At 41.4% G+C, this 11,814-nt stretch overlaps 1 non-coding gene across 1 annotated transcript; it reads left to right on the top strand.

Annotated features, from left to right (window-relative positions):
* The first annotated feature begins 11,324 nt into the window (after nucleotides 1–11,324).
* LOC120279800 lies at nucleotides 11,325–11,430 on the top strand. The gene has a single exon (XR_005542101.1). It is a non-coding gene; the product is annotated as a small nucleolar RNA R71 (small nucleolar RNA).
* The last annotated feature ends 384 nt before the right edge of the window (nucleotides 11,431–11,814 follow it).

Here is an 11,814-nt window from a genome sequence, read left to right as displayed (position 1 = left end):
ACCCTAGTGTCACTCTAATGGAAAATCAACTCAACAAGTATTCAAGATTGGAACTCAATTAAAAACATCAATTAAAGAAACATAATGAAAGGTTAATGAAACAAAATCATCCTAGGGTTTACAAGTCCAAGCACCAAGTAGGGGTTTAGCTCTCCATGGAGCAAGGTACAATCAATGATAAAATTGAATATAAAAGTATGTAATCCATAATTAAAACAACCCTCATAATAAGTATCGATGGTCTTGTAGAGTTGTCTTCTCCAAGGATTCCCTTGTCAATCCTAGGGCACACCCTCACCCAATCGATGCCGATAAAAGCTCCCCAATAACTATATTTCAAAGAAATGTAGTATCAAAGGTTGTAGAACCACTCCAAAGACTCCAGCCAAAGCCTCTCCAAACCCTAGCCGTGAGAGCCTCCAAAGATGGGGAAAAGATGAGAAAAGGATTCTTCAAAATGTCTAAAATCCCGGCTTTTATAGGGTCTGGAATCGGGCATCCACACGAAGCGTAGAATTTCCACACGTCCGTGTGGATTTGCAGACTTGAGTTTTTCCTCGTGCTGTGAATAGTAACAGCTATAGTGATTTTCTACAACACTTCGCTGCAATGCTCCCAAATCCACTTTTTTCATCGAGACCACATGAATGGGCACACATTCATGCTAGATTGCATCGCATCTTCTACTAAACCACATTGATGAAGATCATTCTAGTATTGTACGAGTCCCGAACATATGAGTATGACCGCCTTTTGTGCCCCTCCACTTTGTATGTTCGCCGAGCACAATGGAGGTTGGCACACACTCATATGTCGAGCACAACTTGTGTCTTCACATTTGTTCACTCTAAGACTTCATCAACAAATGTATCCATGATCAACTTTTAGTTTCTTTCTTCAGCAATTGTATCCACAACCCTAGATGCACAAAAGAACATAAATACCCATGCATAAGTGATAAAACCTGATAGAAATAATATTCAATGTAAGAAAAAGAACACTTCGTATTACTAATACACAAGCACTTATCATACCCCGTAAGGGTAGGGTTGTTGAACATCAGGGACGTGACTAAAAATACTCACTTAATACTCATCTCTAGTGAATAATGAATGGGTGATGAGATTAAATAAATGAAAGTGCAATTAAAAGAGAAAAGGAAAAGAGAATACATGGAGATAAAAAGCAATTGGATCAAGTGTTAACAGAAGAAAACAATACCATGGGATGTTCCCTCTATACTCAGTAATGCTCATTCACTCTCAAGGTTTACCAGGTACATTCTTAGGTTCTAGTGTGTGCTCAACGCCTCACACTGTGTCGGGTTGCATGAAGTTCTAGGGACTTCAAGTGGTAAACCCTATTCCCTAAAATAGATCTAAATCTTTGGTCCAGGCGAAAGACCCCTAGTCACGATTAAGCCCTAGCACTAAGGATTACTTCAACACTTCACTATGTTGCTTGCACAACTAAGCCCCAATGGACTTCGTCTCTTAGCACTTCACTCTATCATGACTACAAAGAACTCTTGGAACGTGGAGGTAGGATAAACTATACCGAAGGGAAAGGGGACATTCGCTACCTCCTCGACTCACCCTCTTGACCCATCTCCAACCTTGTTTTTGTCTAATCCTAATGAAGTGTCACTCATCCACAAGGATTACCAAGATGGATTCTCAACCCTAGTGGCACTCTAATGGAAAATCAAAACAACAAGCATTCAAGGATGGAACTCAATTAAAAATATCAAATGAATATGCATAATAAAGGTTAATGAAACAAAATCATCCCTGTGGTTTACAAGTTCAAGCACTCCACTATGTGTTTAGCTCTCTATGGAGCAACACACAATCAACAATGAAATAAATAGTGAAAAACATGTAATCCATAGATAAAACTCCCTTGTAGTCCATATCGATGATCTTGTGGAGCTGCCTCGTCTTCTCCAAAGGTTCCCTTGTCAAGCCTAGGGCATACCTAACCGAATCGATACCGACAAAAGCTCCCCCAATAACTCTCTTCCAAAGAAACTCGATGTAGAAGGCCATAGAACCACTCTAAAGACCTATCCAAAGCCTCTACAAGCCCTAACCGAGAGCGCCTCCAAACATTGGCAAAAGATGGAAAAATTATTCGGAAAAGATCTTAAGTGACGATATTTATAGGGGCTGGAATCAGGCATCCACATGAGTGTATGGAATTTCCACACAACCGTGTGGATTTTAAGATTTTGGTTTCCTGTGAGCTGTGTAACTGCTACAGTGCTTTTTACAGTGATTTGCTATAGTAAACTTCTTCACTATTTCGCCAAAAATCTACCGAATCCAATCTTATCATCTAGGCCACATGAATGGGCACACATCCATGCGGTATATCACGTTGTGTCTTCAATGAAATCATGATTACTTTCCCGCAAGTGTACAGGATCGCCAAGTAATACCTCATGTGAGGACACGAGGATCATATTCCACGGGGCTAAGAATCTCCTATTACTCCTTCTCGAGCTATTATCTAGCCTAAGATCTCAAGTGAGGGAATTTACTCTACTAGGTGAAATTAAAACTAAAACAAGATTATCAACAAATTAGAGAGAACAAGAAATAAGCAAGCAAGAAACTCAATGTAATGCAAAGGTCTATGGATGCGGATCCCCTTGAGGAGTTATCATGAAACATGGATGATGAATAAAAGATGCAAGGGTAAAATGGACCATGAGATTCCGAGATTAGAACAATCCCAATTTCAAGGTGATTGAACCCTAATCCCATACGAACATAGATAGGAATTTCTTCCAAATCGACATTCCTCAGATTGCATTAAGTACGAGGTAATCTCACTTAGGAGTAAGCCTACTCTTCTTCAGCTTAAACCTACATGGAGGGCTACCAAACAACTCGATTTCGCTGTGATGATACAAGTATCACCTTCTAATCTAATCATGATCTAATTCATGCGAGCAAGTCACATCTACATGCATCACTCATAAAAGAGCTATGGATTTCTCCTTAGTGTAGCACTTAGCATGAAAATAATGGATTAAATCTAAAAATTATCCAAGCATGGAATTAACAAGTCATCATAAAAAATACATGATAAAACCCCCCAAGGTTCACCAACACCCAGTGGCCTCGGGGGTCTAGTGTGTCATCATCCCACAACAAGCAATACAATCAAGTGAAACACAAAAGAAAAGCATAACTGACACTCCCTAGATGAAATGGTGGAGGAGAAGGTAGAATATATGCCAAATGATGCTTCCCCTGCCAAAGGAATGCCGAATGACGCTTCCTCTAGCAACGGATCTCCTTCCTTCAAATCATGGTAGATCTCCCCTTGAATGATGTTGCCTTCTTGCCTTGAGAGTCTTCAACCTTGGCCTTGAATGATCTCCTAGCTTCCTTGCCCTTCTTCTCCTTCCCAAGGTCCCCCTAAAGCCTCTCAAGTGGTCTCCTGATAAGTGCTTGATGCGATCATGAATGCGGCTGCTCATTCCTTATGTTGAGCATTACTTTTCTCGGGTCTTTACACTAATATGTGTGTTTTTATGTTACTTTTTATGCGGTAGGGTTGTGAGGCCGAGTATGAAGGAAATAGGCCAATGTGGATCACAATGCACCGATTTTGGAGGAAATCTTGCTAAGGTTCAAACGCCGAAAGACATAGGGTCGATGTGAGATGCTAGAGTGTGTGCCAACCTCCTCGATTCGAAAGTTGGCACATCCATTTGAGGGGCACAAAGGTAGTCACACTCGAGCATTCCGACTTATGCACATAGAATAAGAGTTTCACCAACGTGTACATCATTGAAGAAACAAGTGATCCACGACGTGAACGTGATGCCCGCTTATGCTACTCCCGATAAAAAGTATGGAATTAGGAAGCTATCCGGTCGGATCATCGTAGAAGAGCATCGTAGTAGCACTCGCTCACACCGGCCGAGAAACCAGAGAAACAGAGAATCCACACGGGCGTGTGGAAATTATCCATGCACATTTAGAAATTCTGCACGGGCACGTGGAGCATCCACGCCCGTGTAGTCGCCCGATTCCAGCCATATTTAAAGCCGATTCAGCCCCGATTTTGGATTCTTTTGTTCATCTTTTCCCCAACTTGAGAGAGGGCTTCGGCTAGGGTTTGGAGAGGTTCTGGCCAAGGTTTTGGAGAGGTTCTGCGGCTCCGACATCATCATTCCCTAGGAAAAAGGTTGGTAGGGGAGCTTCCGTTGAGGCGTATCCTATACTGGACGAGGGAATCCTTGGATGACGAGTAGAGGACTTTCCACATGACCATCGACATGATTATCGAGGAGGTTTCTTTATGGATTCATTGCTTTTACATTCTATTTCTTTGATTTTACTTACCTCCACGGAGAGCTAAACCCCTATTGGGTACTCGGGTAGTGTGAACCCTAGGATGTATTTGTTTCTTTGAACCTCTTTATTATGTTTTCAATAAATTGATGTTTATTGTGAGTTCCAACCTTGAATTCTTGATTGTATGAACATTTCCCCTAGAGTGACACAAGGGTTGAGAGTTCTTGTTGGTAACCTTATGAGTGAGTGACACACCACGAGCGGTAGACAAAGCTAGGTTGGAGAGGGTTGAGAGGGTGAGTCGAGAGGTATAGGAGCGTCCCTTTTCTCCTCCGACGTGATAGATTCTACCTCCGTTCCTCGAGTTCTTTGCGGCCATAATAGAGTGAATGGTCTAAGGGATGAATCTCCGCTGGGGCTTAGTTGCCAGTGAAAGGGAGTGAAGCGTTGATGTGATCTTAGTATCTAGAGCTTAATTGTGGTTAGGGACCTTCCACCTGGACCAAAGGGTTAGGTCTATAATTAGGAAGAGATTTATCACTTGGAATCCCTAGAGCTCATTGCAACTCTATGCGAGTGCGAGGTGTTGGGATTGTTCGATTTCTCCTCCGGGACATGTATAGAGTTAGGCATAGTTGACCTTAGATTTGTGACAATGTAATTAAGAATTTCCATGACTCACCATTGCATTGATTAGAAAGCATAATAGAAAACACCTACATGCAAAGTGAATACTATATATATATATATATATATATATATATGAAAACACCTACATTTAGACACTTATCAAATATCCCCACACTTAAGCGTTGCTTGTCCCCAAGCAATCAACTCATGAAAAACAAAGAGACTGAAAAGTGGCTAAATGCATTACTTCTGACATCAAGCAAATATAAGATTCCAAAAGAAATGGACAATGATACGCAGATGTTGAGTTATAGTCAATAAGCATAATAAAAAATATCCTATCTCACCCCTTATATGTCTGTGCCGTGTAACTGAATCTTATATCTCATTTGCCTTGATCTGGTCTAGCCTAAGGACTTCAATCAGTACAGCTCTGGATGCTAATCACTCCACTTACAAATAATACTAAGTCTTAAAATACTAAGTGCTACTTTAATGGCCAAGTAAGATCCTTCTAATTCTATAGCTCGAAACTAAATCCACTTTCATCTCAAAACCTTTGGTAGGTACTCAAAAAGATCACTAGAGTTTTTATTTTCATTTCATCATTCATTTCTTTTGAGTCCGACTAATGTAGATTGCACCAACATCATTTTGAAATCTTTCTAGAGGGTGCACATGCTGGTTAGGCACAAGAGCCATCCAACTACTCGATTACAGTCTACATAGACACATTCATGCTTTAGTAGCCGAGGAATACTGACATAGACTCATTTTTTTTCATTAATTTTCATTTTCATTTTTTTTCTTCACCCTAGATCACATCTTCAGAGTACTCTATATGACACAAAACTAGGATTAGCTCAACAAGACTTAGAAGTTCTTAAGAGTCCATTGAAGGATAGAACTTAGTGTTCTAAGGCCAAGTACTCAAAGTAGTGTGTTACGCATACAAGAGAGTTAGAGTAGTCACATTGGCTATTCCCAGGGCATCGACAAAAAATTCAGTGCACATGACAATACTAGGGGTAAAACAGGATTCAATAAAAACAAGTAACTCACATCAATCATTAATCCAAGCTAAAAGAATCTTATAAGAATGAACAAAGCCATCATAGGTAACACTAGCATGTAAACAATGGTCCTAATACATGAAATACACCCATCACCACACTTAGTGTTGTACATTTCCCTCAATGTACACTAATCATAAAAAACATGCAAGAAGAAGCAATGCAAATAATAGAGGAGGGTGAAAACGAAACTTCCCCGGTTCATCTTGTGTTCGTCATGAGGTGTGGCCCAACAAAAGGTATGGCTAGTTATACATGTTCGGTCCAGCTTCCACCAAATGGAAGGAGGGCACACCAAGCTCCCTTAATGCTCTACAAAGCATAAAGGGGACATCATCATTCCACAAAAACTTACAAAGGAGAGATGGGGAGTAATCATGCAAAAACTAAAGCAAAATTCAAAGAGATCACAAAAACTAGAAAATAAAGTCGAAATAATAAAATAAAGTCTCCATGCTCATCCTTGTCCTTAGAATTAGGTCTCTCATCACAACATGACATCTTGTTCCATGTGGTCACCCGTGTAGTGCAAATATCACTCCATGGTTGGTTGTCAATTTCTTCGTCCACAACATTCCTAAGAAACATGAAAAACCCAATCAAGCATAGAGGAATCCAATATAATTCAAAACATAGTGCATGGGTGATAAGTGCTTGTGCGATATGAATGCGAAGTGTTCATTCCTTATGTTGAGCATTACTTTTCTCAGGTTTTTACACTAATATGTGTGTTTTTATGTTATTTTTATGCAGGTAGGGTTGTGAGGCCGAGTATGAAGGAAATAGGCCAATGTGGATCATAATGCACCTATTTTGGAGGAAATCTTGCTAAGGGTCAAACGCGAAGACATAGGTCAGGTGTGAGATGCTAGAGTGTGTGCCAACCTCCTCGCATTCGAGTTAGCACATCCATTTGGAGGGGCACAAAGGCAGCCGGCCGAGAAATCAGAGAAACAGAGAATCCACACGGGCGTGTGGACATTATCCACGGCCGTGTGGAAATTCCGCACGGGCGCGTGTACCGTCCACGCCCGTGGAGTCGCCCGATTCCAGCCCTATTTAAAGCCGATTCAGCCCTGATTTTGGTATTCTTTTCTCCATCTTTTCCCCAACTTGAGAGAGGGCTTCAGCTAGGGTTTTGAGGGGTATTGGCTAGGTTTTGGAGAGGTTCTACGGCTCCGACATCGTGCGTCATTTGGAAGAAGGTTATTGGGAGAGCTTTCGTCGGCATCGATCCGGCGATGTGAATCCTAGGCCGGACAAAGGATCCCTTGCGACGAGTAGAGGACTCTTCATAAGACCATCAACACGACCAACGAGGGGGTTTCTTTATGGATTCATTACTTTTACATCCGATTTCTTTGATTGTACTTAGCTCCATGGAGAGCTAAACCCCTAGTGGGTACTTGGGTGATTGTGAACACTAGGATGTATTCATTTCATTGAACTTCTTTATTATGCTTTAAATAAATTGATGTTTATTGTGAGTTCCAACCTTGAATGCTTGATTGTATGAACATTTCCCCTAGAGTGACACTAGGGTTAAGAGTTCTTGTTGGTAACCTTGTGAGTGAGTGACACACCACGAGCGTTAGACAAAGCTTGGTTGGAGAGAGTTGAGAGGGTGAGTTGAGAGGTACAGGAGCGTCCCCTTTTGCCTCCGATGTGATAGATTCTACCTCCGTTCCTCGAGTTCTTTGTGGCCATAATAGAGTGAATGGTCTAAGGGATAAATCTCCGCTGGGGCTTAGTTGCGCATGCAATGCAATGAAGCGTTGAGGGGATCTTAGTATCTAGGGCTAAATTGTGGTTAGGGACCTTCCGCCTGGACCAAAGGGTTAGGTCTATAATTAGGAAGAGATTTATCACCTGGAATCCCTAGAGCTCATTGGAACTTTATTCGAGTGCGAGGTTGAGAGGTTATTTAATCTCTCCTCGGGGACATGAATAGAGTTAGGCATAGTTGACCTTAGATTTGGGACTATGTATGTAAGGATTTCCAGGACTCACCATTGCATTGATTAGGAAGCATAATAGAGTTCTTGCACTTGAAGTGATTATCCTAGGTGAAGCATCATCCAAGTACCCCATCTTTATTGATTGCCTTACCTCCTCCTTACTTTTGCTCTCTTACTTGTTGTTTTTAATTGTTGATAATTGAATCATTGTCACACTTATCATTGTTGATATTCCACATAGCTAAGAATCGAATTAAGTGTCTTTACTCCCTACTCCTTGTGGATTCGATACCCGCTCACCCGGGATTATTACTTCGACAAACCCGTGCACTTGCAGGATATACGCAAGGGGATCTTGTCAATGGGATAAAGATACAATGAAAAATATGATGTATCATGTCCATAGGGCCATATGGGGGTTGTATGTGTACTGTTCATTTTGAAAGTACCTCCCCAAAAACATGAAAATCGAAAATTGTTTTACATAAATTCAAGGGTGACTTCATCCATAACAATCACACCATCCAAACCAAGAAAAATGCTAAAGAAATTCCACACAAAAGCTCCAAGAATGCCCAAGAGATGAAAAAGATAAAACTAGGGCATTGAAAAAGCATACCGACGAAATCTTGAGAAAACTAGTGTTAAACTCGAGGAAAACTACTAGATCGACATCTCAAATGGATGACAAGAAGATTTAGGGTAAAAAAAGAGGAGATTTGGCCAAGAAATAAGTGAGAAATACGAGAAAAAGTCGGTGGAAAAATAGAGATAAGAAGAGAATGGAAGAAAGAGATGAGGGTTAAATGGGCAAGAGCCGGGCCATATGGACCCCCATACGGCCCGTATGGGAGCCGTATGGCCTGAGAAGGCTTCTTGGGCATTCTAGATGGCATCCCAGATGGCCCAGTATGGGGGGCCATATGGGGGCCGTCTGAGATGCCACAGAGCCACTGGATTGGCTTTGTGTTCATCTCAGACGGCCTCCATACGCTCTAGGATGGCCGTATGACTTTTAAACTCACTCAAAACTATGAAATCCTGCTTCAAATGATGTAAAAATGAAATGGCAAGCTCAAAGACTTCTCCAAAAATGAATGAGAAGAATAAAATGACTCTCTAGCACATTAAATGACACCAAAATATGAGTTTCTCAAGAAGTTGCACAAATACACCACAATCAAAACGATGAGAGCAATGAACCAAGTGTGTGAGAATGAACTTATTCAAAAACAAAACAAGTCTAATAAATATGAAAAGTGAAATAAACTATGATCTAAAAATATGAAAAATGCAAGTAAACACCCCCGAGCGCTTGGGTTGCCTCCCACGAAGCGCTTGTTTAACGTCATGAGCCTGACGTACCTCATTCCATACCTCATGAGGGCTCAAAGAGTTTGAAACCACCCTTATTTCCCTTGTCATGTTGTTTCTTCCCGGTAAATTCAGTCCCAACATTGAAAAGACCTCGAATTGTTCATGAGTAGAGAGGGGTGAAAAATTTACCTTTCCTCCATGAGATGTGGGGTGATGAAGCTTGGTACCTTTCTTTTTTCTCCCATGAATCTCCCTCCACATTTTCTTCACAAATGATTCTTTTTTCTCTTTTTCCTTAGCATTAGTACAGGACACCCTCTCTTTTGGTTGCTTCAAGTTGTTAATTTGAGGATGGTAGTGAGGTTCTTCTTGTTCTTCATTCCCAAACTCTCCCAAAACTCATCCAAAGGGTTTATAGAGAGCACCTCCTACACACAATCATAAATCAACCTATCAGTTTCATCAATGAAGTAAAGTGTGTCATCATGATCTAAAGAATGTTTCATGGCAGCCGCAAAGTGTACACCACTTTCTCTTCTCCTACTCTTAACATTAACTTCCTTCCTTTCAAATCAATTAGGGCACCCGAGGTGTTGAGGAATGGTCAGCCAAGAATCAGTGGTATCTTCACATCCTCATCTATGTCCATGATGACAAAATCCACAGGAAAAACAAATTTGTCCACTCGGACAATCACATCTTCAACAATCCCACGAGGTTTTCTTGTTGATCAATCTACCAATTGTAAGGTCATCCTCATGGGCTACAACTCATCTAAGCCAAGTTTCAAATACATGGTGTAGGACATGACGTTTATGCTAGCCCCCGAGTCCGCTAGAGCATTTTCTTGGACTCCACCTTCAAGCATACACGGGATAATGAAGCTTCCAGGATCTTTCAACTTTTGTGGGAGTTTCTTTTCTAAAATAGCCGAACAATTCCCCAAAAGTGCAACCGTGCCTTCTTCCTCTAACTTTCTCTTGTTCGTGAGGAGCTCTTTTAAAAACTTGGCATATTTTGGCATTTGAGTCAATGCTTCAACTATCGAGATGTTCAAGTGGAGTTGTTTGAAGATGTTGATGAATTTTCTGAAGTGAACATCCTCCTTGTTGTTGGGCCTTATCATTTCTAACCCTGATTTTTGTCTTCACTATTTTCTTCAACTAGCTTGGTGTCTTCCCCGGAGGCTACCCCACTTTTCTTGACACTTGGGCCCACTTCGACCCTTGTCTCCACTTGCCTACCGCTTCTAAGAGCAATGGCCTTTAAGTGCTCAAGACATTTATAATGTGCCTTCATGAGTTCCCCTACTCAATGCTCAAGAGATTTTACAGAAGCTTAGAGGTTTCTAAAAACAGAACCTATCTCACTGAACTATTCGGCGTGCTGAGTGAGCTGAGCATTCACCTTGCCAAATTGTACATCCATGCTACTAGTTAGGCTACTGAACCTGTCATTGGTACTAAGCATGAACTTGGCAAGGACGTCTTCAGTAGAAAACTTCTTCTCAAAGGCCGGTTTGTTGAAATTAAGATCCTTGAGGTGGTGCACCTCTTTGTTGTCTCCCTTGATTCCATGCAAAATTAGGGTGGTTCTTCCATCCCGGATTGTAAGTTGAGCTATACGGATTCCCTTGATTTCGTTGCTCTCCAATGTAGTCAAAATTTTCAATGGATGCAATGGATGAGCTAGCAATTAGACATTGGACTGCATCATGCCCACCACCATAAGTGCTACAATTCATCACTGATTTCGACCTCGAACTACTGCCCATAAGAATATCAAGCTTTCACGTCAACACATCAACCTTTGAGGCTAAGGCATCATTGCTACTAACTTCATAGAGCCTGACAGTCTTTTGTGTAGACACTCTTGAGGCCCAATGTGATTCATTGCTTGCCATAGACTCAAGTAATTGCTCGGCCTCATTGGGATACTCGTTGCTAAGGGAACCACCCGCTGCGGTATCAATGAGTTGGCAAGTAGCATAATTTAGCCCATTGTAAATGATTTGTACTCGCATCCATGAGGCAAAACCATGATGGGGGCACCTTCTAAGGAGATCCTTGAATCTCTCATAGGCTTCAAACAATGTTCGGACTCCCCTTGTTTAAAGGCTGAAATTTCTTACCTCAACTTCGTCACTTTGTTTGGCGGATTGTACCTCCAAAGGAATTTCTCAACCATATCCTTCCATATTTTTATAGACCCCAGAGACAATGATGTAAGCCAACGATAAGCTCTGTCTCTCAAACTGAATGGAAATAGTCTCAAACGGATAGCATCGTCCGACACCCCATTAATCTTGAATGTAGAGCAAATTTGGAGGAACCGGGAAAGGTGGTCATGTGCATCTTCATTTGCATGACCATTGAATTGAACCGAGTTCTGGACCATGCCGATTATACATGCTTTAATTTCAAAGTTGTTGGATACCATGGATGGTGCTTGAACACTAAACTCATCACCCATGAATTGGGGTCTTCCATACTCGGATAGAGTGCGTCGCTCTTTGGCCATGAT

Source organism: Dioscorea cayenensis, chromosome 16, assembly GCF_009730915.1.
Source record: "Dioscorea cayenensis subsp. rotundata cultivar TDr96_F1 chromosome 16, TDr96_F1_v2_PseudoChromosome.rev07_lg8_w22 25.fasta, whole genome shotgun sequence".
Classification (NCBI taxonomy): Eukaryota; Viridiplantae; Streptophyta; class Magnoliopsida; order Dioscoreales; family Dioscoreaceae; genus Dioscorea; species Dioscorea cayenensis.
This window is presented reverse-complemented; position numbering and strand designations above follow the sequence as displayed.